Here is a 16,167-nt window from a genome sequence, read left to right on the forward strand (position 1 = left end):
ACCCTCTGCGAGTTTCGAAGGGACTCAAGAATGCCCCTGAAACTCGAACTACGCACATCACCCGATCCATCGTCGCTTTGATCAACCGTGTCAGTTTATCCGGAAATCCGTTTTCGTGCATTAGCTGCCATAGCTGGTCCCGATCGATTGTATCCCGACTAGAAGGTCATATCAAAATTATAACATCCTATGTTATTATGTTATACTAAATTTTTATAACAAAATTTGTTAGAAACTTGGTACAGAATGTTGTTAAAATATCCTAATTTCTATCAAAAACTGCACTACTGGAAACAAAAAACTATCAAATTTTGTTACAATTTTATCATAAAAATAACATATTTTGTTAGAAATTTATAACAGAATCAGATACAAAATATATTGTTTCTGTGCAGTTGGAATTTTTACAGGTCGTGAGAGGTCTACAGATTGTCATCAACAATCACATTTTTTTTGGCTGGACAAGAATATTTTTCGAGAACATGAAATTAACAACATTACAAATAAGGCAACCTTCTCAAATTATTATATCAACGTTGTGATATCTATGGCTGGGAGACTTTGCTACGTCTATTTTAATTGCCTACTGTTGGGCAATTCGGTGTTAAGCATTTTTCAAATCATATTATGATATAATCCTCTTACAACATTTGAAAGATAATGACTACTGAGAACAAAATTGTATCAAAATAAGTTATAAATATCACAATATGTTAAAATTGTGTTCAATTCTTGTTATGCTCTTCTAGTCGGGATCATATGCTGCTTTGAAGTCGATGAATAGATGATGTGTGGGCACGTTGTATTCGCGGCATTTCTGCAGTACTTGGTGAATGGCGAACACCTGGTCCGTGGTGGAGCGTTTGACCATAAAACCCGCCTGGTACTGCCCCACGAACTCCCTTGCCATTGGTGCTAGTCGACGGCATAAAATTTGGGAGATGTGTGAACTGAAAATTATCCATCAGCCGAATTACCGTCCATTTGCGCTGCTGCTATTGGGGCCTGCGTCCAGTCCGTCCGATGGTTGATCGCCGAAAGAGGAAGAGTCATGGCTTGCTATGTCCTGATTGACAACTATTCGAGAATCATGCATAATGCTATCGTTAAACGGGTGAATGAATCCTTATTCATTCATCTGCTAACATGTTAAGGGGTACGACTCTAAATACACGCTAGAGGTATGTTATTCCTGCCCCACATTCCCCTTCTTCTCCCATTAAAAATAAACAGAAAAAAAATCTATGGTCTGCTAGTCAAAAACGGGTGAATTCTAAGCGCTAGTCTTTTAACTTTTTGTTTGTTCAAGGCTGCAAAACAAATAAAAACCGTCAGCAGATTGTCAAAACAAAACAATGCTGCGTTTTGACTTGGCCAGTAAATGTATTGATTTACTCAGCTAAATTCAATTACTTACCTTACTTAGAGTTGATCATTTACAACTTTCTACTCCTCTAAGTGTACTGAAAGAAAGTAAACTACTAGCTCAATTCACTTCCATCAATCAATCAATTCCTTAGAATAGATTACTCTATGTATCCATTGGTATTACAGCGTTTCAAACTACATCGTTTAACATTTCTAAATACAGTTTCTCATAAACTCGATATGCGTAATATTCAACTCAGCGTTTGTTGGGTTAGAACACTAATATGCCACTAATATACATTATTATATCACCTTTTCCATAATGCTAAATCAGCGATTTTTAGCGTCAGATTAATCAGAAAAACTATTCTCTACTATTTTCATATTTTTTCTTCGATTTCGATCCTTTCTTAATCTTCCATAATCTTGTTAAATAGGGGAAAGCGTTGATGCTGTTGTTCACCGTTTTCGAACCTTAGCTTTATGGAATCACTTATGCGTGGTTATCCAGAGCAACACGCTAGTGGGAAGTAAGAACGAATTAATTCAATACATGATCGTACCGAACAACTCATAAATAGTTCATAGATGATCAGATGGTCCAAACTACATGCAACCCGTGCATTTTTTTTACATCAGTTTTCTGTTTGGTTTTGTACACCTTTTTCAATTAGTGGGCGAGCTCGCTGAGCTACCGCTACTGTTCATGGTGAATCAGAATCTATGCTTCTGTATACCTACTTCACCCAGCAAACACAACTACTCATCGGGTTTTTTTAGAATTCAGATGTATTTTCGGTCTCTAGAAGCAAGGAAAATTACACACCTTCTTTCCTAACTGACTGTAAAACTTATGCACTTCGGAAAAAGCGGTATTTCCAAACCTCAATTCAATTCACTTGGATCTTAGCATAATTTAAACCAATTCTGAAATTTTTTCAGAGTAGCAATCATGACATGTATCGTCAGTCTAAGCGAAGTTAAGCTGGTATAGTGCAACCTTTTCAATTAGGCACTCTTCTGAAACCTCTCTCGTCAACAAAGTGCATATATTTTCATATTTGATCATTCAAGCTCAGCATTTATAGGCCCGCAAACAGTTTTCTCATTGACGGGGTTTCATGAACAATGATCCAGTGTCTAGTTTTATTATTTACGACAAAACTATTGCGTGTTCTACCTACAGCAACTCTTCTCTGATATGCTAAATATTCATCAAACGTCCCATTTGATAGTTAACGCGCATCTCTCATTGTAATCAACCTCACAGGAGTCCCAACCTGTGGCAAGAAAATCTTAGACCAAACGTCCCATTTGGCCTCACTTGATTTCTAAACGAGCATCCCACTTCGTTAAAAAAGTACCTTGCACAGAAGTCCCATCTGTGGCGTATGATATTTCACCAGACGTCCCGCCTGATACGACATGCAATGGCATTCCATGCTGCTCACGGAAGTCCCAGTCCGTAGCAAAGCATTTTATCACCAGCAGTTCTATCTTGCAGCATAGAATCTTTGCACCAAACGTCCCATTTGGTGACCTTCAGGAACTAGAACATTCGTATTTACCTTTTTTAGACAGCGTGAAATAATGGCTGCACAATATATCCTGGCACGGATCGCCAAATGTGTGAACTGAAAATTATCCATCAGCCAAATTACCGTCCATTTGCGCTGCTGCTATTGGGGCCTGCGTCCAGTCCGTCCGATGGTTGATCGCCGAAAGAGGAAGAGTCATGGCTTGCTATGTCCTGATTGACAACTATTCGAGAATCATGCATAATGCTATCGTTAAACGGGTGAATGAATCCTTATTCATTCATCTGCTAACATGTTAAGGGGTACGACTCTAAATACACGCTAGAGGTATGTTATTCCTGCCCCACAGGAGAGTACCTTGTAGGCGGCGTTCAGCAATGTGATTGCGCGGTAGTTGCTGCAATCCAGCTTATCGCCCTTTTTGTAGATGGGACACACGACACCTTCAATCCACTCCTGCGGCAAAACTTCCTCCTCCCAAATCTTGGTAATGACCCAGTGCAGCGCTCTAGCCAGTGCCTCACCACCGTGTTTAAATAGCTCTCCTGGTAGTTGGTCAACCCCAGGCTTTGTTGTTCTTCAGCCGGCCAATCTGCGCCTGGATTTCCTGGAGATCCGGAAAATTATGTCCTGCGCGCGTTCTCCCAGGTCCATCACCATACCACCATCTTCGTCTGCCACATCGCCATTCAAGTGTTCTTCGTAGTGCTGACCCCACCTTTGGATCACCTCACACTCGTTCGTAAGAAGGTTTCTGTTTATGTCCTCACACGTATAAGGCTGTGGCACGTGGCCCTTGCGTGAACGGTTCAGCTTCTCATAGAACTTTCGTGTGTTATTAGCGTGGTACTGTTGCTCTGTCTCCTCTCGGTCTCGATCCTCCGGCTGGCGCTTTTTCCTCCGGAAAATCGAGTTTTGTCTGTTCCGCGCCCGTTTGTATCGTGCCTCATTCGCCCTCGTGCGGTGTTGCAGCAATCTCGCCCATGGTGCATTCTTCGCTTCCACTAACTGCTCACATTCGCCGTCCTACCAGTCGTTTCTCTGATCCGGGGGCACCGTGCCAAGTGCAGCGGTCGCGGTGCTACCAATGGCGGATCGAATATCTCTCCAGCCATCTTCAAGAGACGCTGCGCCTAGCTGCTCTTCCGTTGGGAGTGCCACTTCCAGCTGCTGCGCGTATTCTTGGGCTAGTCTACCGTCTTGTAGCCGCCCAATGTCAAGCCGCGGCAGACGACTCTGACGCGTGTTATACACCGGCGAGAGTTTTGAGCGCAGACATACTGAAATGAGGTAGTGGTCGGATTCAATATTCGCACTGCGGTAAGTGCGGACGTTCGTGATGTCGGAGAAGAATTTACCGTCGATTAGAACGTGGTCGATTTGATTTTCCGTTTCTTGGTTAGGTGATCTCCATGTGACCTTGTGGATATTTTTGCTGGGAAAGAAGGTGCTTCCGACTCCGACTACCATTCCGCGGGAGGCTGCAAAGTTTATGCATCGTTGTTCGTTGTCATTCGATACGGTGTGCAGACTATCCGATCCGATGACCGGTCTATACATTTCCTTCCTACCTGTGCGTTCATGTCACCGATGATGATTTTGACGCCTGCAGTGGGCATCCATCATATGTCTGCTCCATCTGTGCGTAGAAAGCTTCTTTCTCGTCGTTGGGTCTCCCTTCGTGTGGGAAGTGCATGTTGATGATGCTATAGTTGAAGAAACGGCCTTTAATCCTCAGCTTGCACATCCTTGCGTTGATTGGCTGCCACCCAATCACACGATGGCGCATTTTACCCAGCACTATGAAGCCGGCTCCTAGCTCGTTGGTGGTGCTACAGCTTTGGTATACTTAGTATACGAGAAAGGCAAAAAATCGACGACATTAAACAATAATTTGTAAATCAGTTGAACAAAATCGAGTTTAAGGCCCAAGTCAGTGGCGCATCCGTGGCGCGCCTGATCAAATTAAATCATTATTATGTCATATTTGAACAAGATTTTCGGGATTCCAAAAACACTTGTCCCTTCAAAATTAAGTAATTATCATTTTTTGTGAAGAAGTGATACTGAAAAAACTTATAGTTTTTGGTAAAATGACTTTTTACCGTGAAAAAAAATATAAAAGTTCAACACATGGCTTTCTTATACAGGACCTAGAGATCATACAGGGCCATATTTCTAATATCGAAGCACATCCATCGATAGCTATTTTCCTAACGAACAAGTTGGTGACATAAATTTTCCAAAGTACTCGGGAAAACTTTAGAAAATGACTTTTTTTAGTAAAACTAATATTGTCTCATTTAGATCATAAAAGTAGCCATCTTTGTAAAGTGGAAATGCATGAACTATCAAAATGAACATGATGAATTCTAGGACTCATCCACAGTATAGTGTAATTAGTTGTTGCTTACGACTGAATTCCGAAGAAATATAAAATATTTTAGAACTGAAATAATTTTCTCGAAATTGATAAAACAATCTTTGTTCCGATTAGGTTTAGTTGGCCGAACACCATTTTACGAATGCCATTCGCAGGCATTACAAACCATCCCATCATTTGATCTTCTGAGCAAAGATATTTATGAAATCATGGGATATTGATCTCAGTTATATATCCATTCAGTAAACAAAGTTCGATGTGCATCTAGGAGAAACATTTTTTCATAACTTTTGTTGAAGCAACACCTTCGCAACGTGCACAAACCCAAACTGCGCTGGCTATCATCAAATGTTCAAATGATAATATATTTGGGATAATATCTTTGCAAAAGCAAAGTAAGTAAAATTATAATTTGATCAAAGCTCGTCTGGCTCGTAAAGTAATCAAAAAGAAACACAACTCAAATGTGATGTTTGGGGGGAGGCAAGGTTTGTCATATCACATCGGTCAAATGTACAAATATTGAGATAAACAATGTCCTATTATTGAAAAATGTCTTTGGATATGTATCCATTTCAAACGAGGTGAGAAGTGAAATAAAAGATATTTTAGTTACTATATAAAGATTGTCGCTTCGGTTCCCTTTGTTCTGCTGTCCGTAATTTTTTTTCTCATCCTGTGCAGTTAGGATAAAGACTTGCTGCTTTTTTGGCATTTTTGAGCAACAAATACACTCCACAAGCACAATGAATATGGCTAAATGCGAAGATCCACCCTAACCTTTGGACAAATGAACAGCATTGATCACATTTGATCTGCGGTATACGTATGTATGTATGGGTGCGCTTGAGAATATAATTCTGTTGCACCCAGAATTACTCTATTTCATATTTAGAATTATGCAAAGTATTATACATCAAAACAATCGTAATAAACTAAGCAATTTGATGGTACCCTTTCTACAATTCTTAAAAATGTTTCATAGCATACTTTTTCAATTTCTAAACCATGCGCAAACCTTCTTCGCTTATAAAACGTGGCTGTGGAAAGCAGAAACAAAAAATAACGATGTACAGCAGCAGCAAAAGCAACATGAGTTCATCCTCCTACATGCCTGCACGTGGTTGCTGCATGTTGTGAGAGATGAAATTATTCAAATATTCTGTGTTCGTTTGCAATTTTTGATGAAAAAAATGAAGTACTGGGACTAATATTTTACTTTCTTTTGTTGAACATTATGATTTTTTTCAAATATTTTTCCCAACCAAAGATTGATTTCTTGAAAATTTCAGCAATAGAACATGAAATATCGTTTCAGGATTTACGGCATATTGGACGTCTTCGATAAGTTATAATTTTTTTTAACGAATCTGTGGAAATTATATCTGAGAATAGAATCGCTGAATATGATAAGATTTTTTTTTGACACACTAAGGTTTTCTCTACCATTCAGGTTGCGTGGTAGAATATTATGAAAATATTTTGTAATTAATTGCAGGGCAGTGATTCATTTTGCCCATTATTTCTCGTTTTTGATACTTGCAACATTTTAGATGATTCTTTGAAGTAACTGAGAATAGCCTAGATGAGGTAGAAAAAAAGAGTTTTTTCTTAAATTATTGTAAAAATAATCAATTTAGTTGAGGGTTCTTGATACGAAGTAATATATGCTACAAATTATTTTTTTCATCATTGAAAGAATGATTGACAATCTTTGAGTTATTCGGATTGTTTGTAGAACAAGTTGAATGTTCTAAATATTTCTTTTAAAAAATCGGATTCGGGATAAACAGCAAAAGATTGCTGATGCCGTAGTTGATATTATTTGACAACTTCAGGTTTAAAAAAAAAATTCCAAAGTAATTCCTGACGAATTTCTCAAAAGAAATCGAGAAGAAATTCCAAAAAAAATAGTCATTGTGAAAGATTTTACGGATTATTTTTTAAAGAATTTCTTGAAAGAATGTGCCATCATAATTTGTATCACAAAACATAATTTATATCACGGATTGTATCAACGAAACAGATCAACACAAATCAGTTACTGACATAACGGGAATGTTCCTTACTGGTACCTGAAAAAATGAAGTAATGAACAACAAAAGGTGGCTTATGCGTTTAGCTACTATAATGTAGTAGCGTAACCTTGTGCAGTTCGTTTAGTGGCCGGAAAGTGTGAACTTTGTTTTATAATGGTGTTCAAAAAAACGAAGCTCTGTTTCTCAAATAAAGCGGCACAAAAAAATTAAAAAAGATGAATTGTAAATACAATCCGTATGTTCAAGTACGGAGTCTTTCGAAAGTGCAAGATTAGAAAGTGTAGAAGAACGGAAAGCGACTTACGATCGACAGATGCTCGAATTAGAGCCAGAAACTGAAGGAAGTGGGAGGAACTTCGAAAGGAATTCCTGGAAGAACTTCCAAAGGAATTCCTGGAGCAACTTCTGGAGGAATTCCTGGAGCAACTTACGGAGCAATTCCTGGAGCAACTTCCGGAGGAATTCCTGGAGGAAATTCCGGTGCAATTCCTGGAGGACCTTCCAGAGGAATTCCTGGGAGAACTTCCAGAGGAATTCTTGGAGGAACTTCCAAAGTAACTTCTGGAGGAACTTTCAGAGGAACTTCTGGAAGAATTTCTGGAGGATTTTTCGGACGAACTTCCGAAGGAAATCCTGGAGGAACTTTCGGAGGAATTCCTGGAGGAACTTCCAGAGGGAATTCCTGGAGAAACTTTCAAAGGAATTCCTGGAGGAGCTTCCGGAGGAATTCTTGGAGAAACTACGGGAGGAATTCCTGGAGGAACTTCGGGAGGAATTCCTGGAGTAACTTCGATAGGAATTCCTGGAAAAACTTCCAAAGAAATTCCTGGAGGAACTTCTGGAAGAATTCCTGGAGGAACTTCCGGAGGAACACCTGGAGCAACTTCCGGAGGAACTCCTGGAGGAACTTCCGGAGGAACTTCTAGAGGAACTTCGGGAGGAATTTCTGGAGGAACTTCCGGAGGAATTCCTGAAGGAACTTCCGAAGGAATTGCAAATGGAACTTCCGGAGGAATTCCTGGAGGAACTTCCGGATGAACTCTTGGAGGAACTTTCAGAAGAATTTCTGGAGGAACTTCTGAAACATCTACTGGGAGAATTTCTAGAGGAACTTTGGGAGGGAACTCGGGAGGAGCTTCGGGAGGAATTCGTGGTGGAACTTCCGGAGGAGTTCCTGGTAAAACTTCCGGAGGAATTCCTGGTGGAACTTCCGTAGGATTTCCTGGTGGAACTTCCGGAGGAATTCCTGGAGGAACTTCTGGAGGAACTTCCGGAGGAAATCCTGGAGGAACTTCCGAAGGAACTTTGGGAGGAATTCGCGGTGGAACTTCCGGAGGAATTCATGGTGGAACTTCCGGAGGAAATCCTGGAGGAATTCCTTGAAGAAAGGAGAAACTTCGGGAGGAATGCGCGGTGGATCTTCCGGAGGACTTCGTGGTGGAACTTCTGGAGCAAATCCTGGAGGAACTTCCGAAGGAATTCCTGGTGGAACTTCCGGGGGAATTACTGGAGGAACTTCTGGAGGATCTTCCGGAGGGAAATCCTGGAGGAACTTCTGGTGGAACTTCCGGACGAACTTCTGGAGGAGCTTCCGGAGGAATTCCTGGAGGAACTTCCGGAGTAGTTCGTGGAGGAACATCCGAAAGAATTTCTGAAAGAGCTTCCAGAGGAACTCCTGAAGGAACTTCCGGAGGAATTCCTGAAGGAACTTCCGGTGCAATTACTGGAGGAACTTTCAAAGGAATTCCTGGAGGAACTTCCGGAAGAATTCCTGGAGCAACTTCCGGAGGCATTCCTAGAGGAACTTCCGGAGCAATTCTTGAAGAAACTTCCAGAGAAATTTTTGTAGGAGCTTCTAGAGAATTTCCTGGAGGAACTTCCGGAGGAATGCCTGAAGCAACTTCCGGATGAATTCCTAGAAGATCTTCCGAAGAAATTTCTTGCGAAACTTCCGGAGTAACTTCCGAAGGAAACCTGGAGAAAATTCTGGAGGAATTCCTGGAGGAACTTCCAGAAAGAATTCCTGCAGGAACTTTCCAATGAACTTTGGATGGAACCTAAAATAAATTTTTGGAGGAATTCCTGGAGGAACTTCGATGAAAATTCCTGGAAGAACTTCCGGAAGAATTCCTGGATCATTTTCCAGAGGAATTCCTGGAGCAACTTCTGGAAGAATTCCTGGAGGAATTCCTGAAGCAACTTCCGGAGAAATTCCTGTAGGAACATCCGGGAGAATTCCTGGAGGAACTTCTGGAGGACCTTCAAGAGGAATTTCTGGAGGAACTTCCGGAGGAATTCCTGAAGGAACTTCCGGAGGAATTCCGGAAGGAACTTCCGGAGGAATTCCGGAAGGAACTTACGGAGGATTGCCTTGTGGAATTCCTAATGGAACTTCGGAAGGAACTTTTGAAAGAACTACCGGAGGAACTTCCAGAAGAACTTCCGCAGGAAATCCTTAAGGAACTTCTGGAGAAAATCCTGGCGGAACTTCTGGAGGAAATCCTGGAGCAACTTCCGGAGGAATTCCTGGTGCAACCTACGGAGAAATTCCTGAAGGAACTTCCGGAGAAATTCCTGGAGGAACTTCTTGAGGAACTTCGGGAGGATTTACTGGATGTACTTCCGTAGAAAATCCTGGAGGAACTTACAGAGAAATTCCTGGAAGAACATCGGGAGGAATTCCTGGAGGAATTTCTGAAGGAACTTCTGGAGGACATTCTAAAGGAACTTCTGGAGGTACTTCTGAAAGAAATCCTGGAGGAACTTAGGAAAAAAATCCGGAAAAATTCTTGGAGGAACTTCCAGAGGAACTTCCGGGGGTACTTTCAATTCAACTTCTGAAGGAATTTCTGGAGCAAATTATAGAAGAACTTCCGGAGGAAATCTTGGAGGAACTTCCGGAGGAATTCCTGAGGAACTTCCGGAGGAATTCCTGGAGAAACTACAGGAGAAATTTCTGAAGGAACTTCCGGAAGAATTCCTGGAGCAACTTTCGGACGAATTCCTGGAGCAACTTCTTGAGGAAATTCTGATGGAACTTCCGGAGGAATTCGTGGAGGAATATCCGGGGAAATTCCTGGTGGAACATCCGGAAGAACTTATGGAGGAACTCCTGGAGGAACTTCCGGAGGAACTCCAGGAGGAACTTCCGGAGGAATTCCTGGAGGAACTTCCGGAGGAATTCCTGGAGGAACTTCCGGAGGAACTCCAGGAGGAACTTCCGGAGGAATTCCTGGAGGAACTTCCGGAGGAATTCCTGGAGGAACTTCCGGAGGAATTCCTGGTGGAACTCCCGGAGGAATTCCTGGTGGAACTTCCGGAGGAATTCCTGGTGGAACTCCCGGAGGAATTCCTGGTGGAACTCCCGGAGGAATTCCTGGTGGAACTCCCAGAGGGATTCCTGGTGGAACCCCCGGAGGAATTCCTGGTGAAACTTCCGGAGGAATTCCTGGTGGAACTTCCGGAGGAATTCCTGGTGAAACTTCCGGAGGAATTCCTGGTGGAACTTCCGGAGGAATTCCTGGTGGAACTTCCTGAGGAATTCATGGTGGAACTTCCAGAGGAATTCCTGGTGGAACTTCCAGAGGAATTCCTGGTGGAACTTCCGGAGGAATTCCTGAAGGAACTTCCGGAGGAAGTCCTGGAGGAACTTCCGCAGGAGATTCTGGAGGAAATCCTGGACCATTTTCCGGAAAAATTCCTGGAGGAACTTCCAAATGAATTCACGAAGGAACTTCCGGTGTAATTACTGGAGGAACTTTCAAAGGAATTCCTGGAGGAACTCCCGGAAGAATTCCTGGAGCAACTTCCGGAGGCATTCCTTGAGGAACTTCCGGAGCAATTCTTGGAGAAACTTCCAGAGAAATTCTTGTAGGAGCTTCTAGAGAATTTCCTGGAGGAGCGCAACTTCCGGATGAATTCCCAGAAGATCTTCCGGAGGAATTTCTTGAGAAACTTCCGGAGTAACTCCGAAAGAAACCTGGAGGAAATTCCGGACGAATTCCTGGAGGAACTTCCAGAAGGAATTCCTGAAGGAACTTTCCGATGAACTTTGGATGGAACTTAAAATGAATTTTTGGAGGAATTCCTGGAGGAATTAGGATTCGATAGGAATTCCTGGAAGAACTTCGATAGGAATTCCTGAAGGAACCTCAGAAGAATTGCTGGATCATTTTCCGGAGGAATTCCTGGAGCAACTTCTGAAAGAATTTCTGGAGGAACATCCGGAGGAATTCCTGGAGCAACTTCCGGAGAAATTCCTGGAGGAACATCCGAAGGAATTCCTGGAGGAACTTCCGGAGGAATTCCTGGAGGAACTTCCGGAGGAATTCCTGGAGGAACTTCCGGAGGAATTCCTGGAGGAACTTCCGGAGGAATTCCTGGAGGAACTTCCGGAGGAATTCCTGGAGGAACTTCCGGAGGAATTCCTGGAGGAACTTCCGGAGGAATTCCTGGAGGAACTTCCGGAGGAATTCCTGGAGGAACTTCCGGAGGAATTCCTGGAGGAACTTCCGGAGGAATTCCTGGAGGAACTTCCGGAGGAATACCTGGAGGAACTTCCGGAGGAATTCCTGGAGGAACTTCCGGAGGAATTCCTAGAGAAACTTCCGGAGGAATTCCTGGAGGAACTTCCGGAGGAATTCCTGGAGGAACTTCCGGAGGAATTCCTGGAGGAACTTCCGGAGGAATTCCTGGAGGAACTTCCGGAGGAATTCCTGGAGAAACTTCCGGAGGAATTCCTGGAGGAACTTCCGGAGGAATTCCTGGAGGAACTTCCGAGGAATTCCTGGAGGAACTTCCGGAGGAATTCCTGGAGGAACTTCCGGAGGAATTCCTGGAGGAACTTCCGGAGGAATTCCTGGAGGAACTTCCGGAGGAATTCCTGGAGGAACTTCCGGAGGAATTCCTGCAGGAACTTCCGGAGGAATTCCTGCAGGACCTTCCGGAGGAATTCCTGGAGGAACTTCCGGAGGAATTCTTGGAGGAACTTCCGGAGGAATTCCTGGAGGAACTTCCGGAGGAAGTCCTGGAGGAGCTTCCGGAGGAATTCCTGGAGGAACTTCCGGAGGAATTCCTGGAGGAACTTCCGGAGGAATTCCTGGAGGAACTTCCGGAGGAATTCCTGGAGGAACTTCCGGTGGAATTCCTGGAGGAACTTCCGGAGGAATTCCTGGAGGAACTTCCGGAGGAATTCCTGGAGGAACTTCCGGAGGAATTCCTGGAGGAACTTCCGGAGGAATTCCTGGAGGAACTTCCGGAGGAATTCCTGGAGGAACTTCCGGAGGAATTCCTGGAGGAACTTCCTGAGGAATTCCTGGAGGAACTTCCGGAGGAATTCCTGGAGGAACTTCCGGAGGAATTCCTGGAGGAACTTCCGGAGGAATTCCTGGAGGAACTTCCGGAGGAATTCCTGGAGGAACTTCCGGAGGAATTCCTGGAGGAACTTCCGGAGGAATTCCTGGAGGAACTTCCGGAGGAATTCCTGGAGGAACTTCCGGAGTAATTCCTGGAGGAACTTCCGGAGGAATTCCTGGAGGAACTTCCGGAGGAATTTCCGGAGGAACTTCCGGAGGAATTCCCGGTGGAACTTCCGGAGGAATTCCCGGAGGAACTTCCGGAGGAATTCCCGGAGGAACTTCCGGAGGAATTCCCGGAGGAACTTCCGGAGGAATTCCCGGAGGAACTTCCGGAGGAATTCCCGGAGGAACTTCCGGAGGAATTCCCGGAGGAACTTCCGGAGGAATTCCTGGAGGAACTTCCGGAGGAATTCCCGGAGGAACTTCCGGAGGAATTCCCGGAGGAACTTCCGGAGGAATGCCTGGAGGAACTTCCGGAGGAATTCCTGGAGGAACTTCCGGAGGAACTTCCCGACTAGAAGAGCATAACAAAAATTTAACACAATTTCAACATATTGTGATATTTATAACTTATTTTGATACAATTTTGTTCTCAGTAGCCATTATCTTTCAAATGTTGTAACAGGATTACATCATAATATGATTTGAAAAATGCTTAACACCGAATTGCCCAACAGTAGGCAATTAAAATAGATGTAGCAAAATCTCCCAGCCATAGGTTTCACAACGCTGATATAATTTGAGAAGGTTGCCTTATTTGTAATGTTGTTAATTTCATGTTCTCGAAAAAAAATCTTGTTCAGACCAAAACAAAAAATACTTGATCACAATCTGGAGACCTCCCGACTAGAAGGTCATATCAAAATTATATCAACCTATATTATTATGTTATACTGAATTTTTATAACAAAATTTGATAGAAACATGGTTCAGAATGTTGTTAAAATATCTAAATTTCTATCAAAAACTACACTACTGGAAACAAAAAACTATCAAATTTTGTTACAACTTTATCATAAAAATAACATATTTTGATAGAAATTTATAACAAAATCAGGTATAAAATATATTGTTTCTGTGCAGTTGGAATTTTTACAGGTCGTGATAGGTCTCCAGATTGTGATCAACAATCAGAAATTTTTGTTTTTGTTCGAACAAGAATATTTTTCAAGAACATGAAACTAACAACATTATCACACATCCTGCACCATGTTTCTAACAAATTTTGTTATAAAAATTTAGTATAACATAAAAACACAGTATGATATAATTTTGATATGACCTTCTAGTCGGGTTCCGGAGGAATTCCTGGAGGAGCTTCCGGAGGAATTCTTGGAGGAACTTCCGGAGGAATTCCTGGAGGAGCTTCCGGAGGAATTCCTGGAGGAACTTCCGGAGGAATTCCTGGAGGAACTTCCGGAGGAATTCCTGGAGGAATATCCGCAGGAATTCCTGGAGGAATATCCGGAGGAATTCCTGGATAAATAACCGGAGGGATTCCTGGAGAAATATCCAGAGGAATTCCTGGAGAATTATCCGGAGGAGTTTCTGGAGAAATATCCGGAGGAATTCCTGGAGGAATATCCGGAGGAATTCCTTGAGATATATCCGGAGGAATTTCTTGAGAAATATCCGGAGGAATTCCTGGAAAAATATCCAGAGGAATTCTTGGAGGAATATCCGGAATGAATTCATGGAGGAATACTCGGAGGTATTCCTGGAGGAACTTTTGGAGGAATTTCTGGAGGAATATTCAAAGCAAATCCTGACGAAAATTTCCTGATAAATTCCTGCAGGGATTTTGGAACAATTCCTGGAGGAATATCCGGAGGAATTTCGTGAAGAATTTCCAAAGGAATTCCTGGAGGAATTTTCAAAGGAATCCCATTAGGAGTTTTCACAGGAATTCCTTTAGAAATTTCCGAAGGAATTCCTAGAAGAATTTCCGAAGGAATTCCTTGAGGAATTTCTTAAGGAATTCCTTGAAGAACTTTAAGAGGAATTTCTGGAGAAGCTTCCGGATGAATTCCGCGAGGAACTACCGCAGGAATTCTTACAGAAAATTACGAACGAACTCCTGGAGAATCCTCTGGAGGATTTTGTGCAGAGAATTCCGGAGACATTTCTGGAAGAGCTTCCGGAGAGATTCATGAACGAGCTTTCAAAACAGCTCCTAAACAAACTTGTGGTAGAAATCTTGAACAATTTTCAGAAGGAATTTCAGGAGTAACTTCCGGAGGATCTCCTGAAATAGCTGAAAGTAACTCAAAAATCCATACAATAAACAGAAATTTCTAAAGGAATTCCTGTAGAAATATTGGAGCAACTCCTGAACGAATTTCCGAAGAGATACTAGAGCTACTTAAAAAAATATTAGTATTTTGATAGTTGCAAATCTTCGAGTATTCAACAGCTAATTGAATAGGGTGGGTGTACCAATTGTCGCCATACATAACAACAACTATTTTTTTAAAAATAAGTAAAAGGTATGTGGGTGGACTTTATATATCAAGCGAAATGTTTTATTTCCTGCTCCTAAGAACAGCTGTGAAAACCACAATAAAATTTGTTATAATCATCAAAATTGATTAATCCATAATAGGAACGCATGCACCAGTTGTGGCACTATTCTTAATTTTGGTTCCTTATTTGGCAAATCCCATTGTTTTCTTATGAGACTGGCCAAATAGGGACCACTAGTGCGACAACTGGTACAAAGGACGTCAAAAATTAAGCAAAATCAATTTTCACAATTATGCTTTGCTTGTTTTAGAGGAGATCAAAGGTGTTATCATATCATATGAATTTGCTTTATCGATATGAACTTGGTTTGCGGTGATTTGATTGGCCATTTGGCATATAAAGCACTAGCGCGACAACTGGTGCTATAGCCACAACTGGTACATCTAGCCTATATGTTTCGAAAAATAATTTGGTAAACAAGAAAACAAATTTTCAACTCTATATTGAGCACCTTTAGTTTCTCTTTTTCTACTAATGCACCCTATATGCTATACTTTATCTTATAGATATTAGATTAGTGAATCTTGAATAAACAATACTTTGATGTTTCTCATATTGTTGGAAGTATTCGAAGAACTTTTAATATTGTGCTAATATTTCTTAGTTTCATAAAATATTAGTAGCTAGAATTTCCAAAACTCTGCCGCGCATTCTTTGATTGATAATCCTGAATGAATCCTTGATGCTTCCCAAGTGTTTCCAGAATCAAGAGCTGTTTGAAAAAATAGAAGAATATTCAAAGAGTACATTATACAATATTGGTTTCTATATTTCAAGTTTTTTCAAGGATCTTTGATTGCAGCAAATCACAAACTATTCAAATAATTTCCATTCTCACAACGTGCATAGAATGTAGTAAAATGAACCCATGCTGCTGCTGTATGTAATTTTTCCATTTCTACTTTCACCACCGTGCTGCATTTATGCGTGGAATATAGGCGCATGTTTTGGAAATTCAA

This window comes from Armigeres subalbatus, chromosome 2 (genome assembly GCF_024139115.2).
Source record: "Armigeres subalbatus isolate Guangzhou_Male chromosome 2, GZ_Asu_2, whole genome shotgun sequence".
NCBI classification, from domain to species: Eukaryota; Metazoa; Arthropoda; class Insecta; order Diptera; family Culicidae; genus Armigeres; species Armigeres subalbatus.